Source organism: Neophocaena asiaeorientalis, unplaced genomic scaffold, assembly GCF_003031525.2.
Source record: "Neophocaena asiaeorientalis asiaeorientalis breed wild unplaced genomic scaffold, Neophocaena_asiaeorientalis_V1.1 scaffold134, whole genome shotgun sequence".
Taxonomy (NCBI): Eukaryota; Metazoa; Chordata; class Mammalia; order Artiodactyla; family Phocoenidae; genus Neophocaena; species Neophocaena asiaeorientalis.
The window spans coordinates 8189265-8192148 of record NW_020185339.1 but is presented as its reverse complement, the minus strand read 5'-3'; positions in this window follow the sequence as shown (position 1 = coordinate 8192148).

Below are 2884 nucleotides of genomic sequence, written 5' to 3'. Positions count from 1 at the left end.
ACCGTGTTTGTTCCAGGGCTCTATTGGGTAAATAAAACAAACAAAAAGACAAAAACCCTTCCATCTCCATTGACAACAGTTTTAGTTTGTTCTCACGTCTTCCCAATACAATACAATAGGATTTTTTAAATAAGTGGATGACCTCTTTACAAAGTGTGATCAGCTAACAGCTAATTTGGAACAGTGGAGAGCTGACTGTATAAGCCACTAGCTCAGCGTTAATACAGGTGGTACAAATAGATAGTTAAACTACTTACTTACCTTGGTATTTGTTAAGGTTTTACTTCTGGTCAAGTGAAGTCTTCACTGGAAATGTAAGCTCAGTGGTTAACTGAGAGATTTAAGATCTTATAAAGACAGCATTTGTTACTTTAAATTGAGCCAAGAAAGCATGAATGCCTTAGATCAATAGCTTCAAACTCTAGGGACCCACTGTAAGAAACGCGCTTACAACACAGCCTAGTACACACCCTTACATGGGTGTGTGACTAAAACAGAAGTTTCACCCAACAGAGCTCACCCTGGCCCTTTCCTATCAATTTCTTCTTTATCAGAAAATGCTGTTGCAAGTTGAAACTCACTATACTGAATTGATGACCCACTAATGGGTTGAGACTAGCAAATTTTTTTTTTTGGCTGCGCTGGTTCTTCGTTGCGGCACACGGGATCTCTAGTTGCGGCTTCTCTAGTTGCGGTGTGCAGGCTTCTCTAGTTGCTGCGCGCAGGCTTCGTTGAGGTATGTGGGATCTTAGTTCCCCGACCAGGGATGGAACCCAGGCCCCCTGCCTTGGAAGCTCGGAGTCCCAACCACTGGACCACCAGGGAAGTCCCGAGACTAGCAATTTTTTTTAATCTTGCTTTAAATTATATCCAGGGAAAAACTACTAAAACTCTCCTTTCTATTTCTCCTATACCTAATGCCCTCTCGCTCAAAGCATAAATATCCACATATTATCTGAAATACACTGTTATGTTTTTAGGATAAGAGAAGTGGTAAGGGGTGGGGAGGATTAAAACAAAATAGTACAGGGAATTCCCTGGCGGTCCAGTGATTAGGACTCAGTGCTTTCACTGCCGGGGCCTGGCTTCGATTCCTGGTTGGGGAACTAAGATCCCGCAATTCGTGCAGCATGGTCAAAAAACCCCACAAAAGTACAAACCAGAAAGTACTAGTTGAAAACTTTTAAGGAGATTGAGAAAATAGCTCCAAAAGTTGTCTCATAATGCTTCGTTCAACCAACAGATTCTGAGCTCCCCACCATGGACCAGGCGCTATGGGAGGCTCATAGTGGGGAAGGAAAGAGAGGGAAGTAACAGGACTTTTTGCTGCTTGCGTATTCACCACCTCAGACCCTCTACACACAGCCGGGGACCAAAGGAACAGCCTAGGCCAAGGCTGCCCCTCTGCTTCCATGAGACGGATGCTTGGAGTGCCAGGCCCTCACACAGGGTGCAGCACAGAGGCCTGGGCTCTCCTCCCCTTGCCTTTCACGGGGAGGGAGGAGGGGCCCCTAGAATGGAGGTCCAGCCTGAAGCACCATGAAATTTCTCTGGCCAAGCCCTAGTTACTCATCTAACAAAAAGCAGAGAAGGGAAATTATTTATATTCAAGAGTCTAAATTTTACTATTGATTAATTGTAATTTATTTTCTATCCTGGCAGGAATAGTTTATAAAGCACATTTCCCAGCCTCACCTTTCTCTTTCCATTTCCTCTCTTGATAGAAAAGAAGGGAGGGAGGGAACAGAGAGGAAAAGGATAAAGGAGAAGGAGGAAGAGGAGAAAAGGAAGGAGGGAGGGAAGGAATAAATGAAAGCAGACAGGGAGGGAGGGAAATACTAAAGCTAAGATCTAATCAGATCTCAATTCAGTTAAACCCAGAAAATTTTTCCTTGTATCTTTACTGTGGAACCTCCATGGCCACATGGGACCAAAAATATTTGGAGTATTAGCTAGTTCTTTTTTAAAATGCAAAGAATAGAGTGAAGCTAATGTGATTTATACTAAAATGTAAAATGCATCCTCAGCGCCTTTCTAGAAGCGATAAAGAGTAATCAGTAAAAGGTGTGAGGCCTACCCAGCTATTACCATTTTGTCTAAAATAGGCCCTAAGGATTTCCTACTTCTTAAATCATTTTATGGATCATCCACCCCATTGGCTCAGTTTCTGCCTCTTCTTTCAATCAATCCAAAGGTCCAAAAGCACCCACAGCTAACATTAGTCTTTTCCAAAACCACTCTACGATGCTTGGGGAGGGGGTGGGGAGCGCCAGTAGGCAGCCAGGAAAACAATGATTTAGCAAGGATGGCAAGCAAAGACTACAAATATTTTCCAGAGAATTAAACATAAAGTGAACTCAATCTCTCTCCATTTAATTACAAAGGGCTTCCAGTCTTCTCTTTTTTTTTTTTTTTTTTTTTTTTTGCGGTACGCGGGCCTCTCACTGCTGTGGCCTCTCCCGTTGTGGAGCACAGGCTCCGGACGCGCAGGCTCAGCGGCCATGGCTCACGGGCCCGGCCGCTCCGCGGCATGTGGGATCTTCCCAGACCGGGGCACGAACCCACGTCCCCTGCATCGGCAGGCGGCCTCTCAACCACTGCGCCACCAGGGAAGCCCCAGTCTTCTCTTAATGACATCTTGAGGCTCTTGAAGATCACACTTCAACAGAATGCCTGCTCTGTTTCTGTTGCCAGCTTACATGTGAGCATACTCTCACCACAGGCAGGTGAGGTTTCCAAGCCAACGATGAGAAAAGTGCTTAACTTGAGATGAGTCTAAGATAAGTGTTTGCACTCACACCCGTTTTGATCGGGCAGATAAAACATAATGTTGGATAGGTTATCAGCAGGGCTCACTTTAGAAAATTTTCTTCTCTCAGCAGGA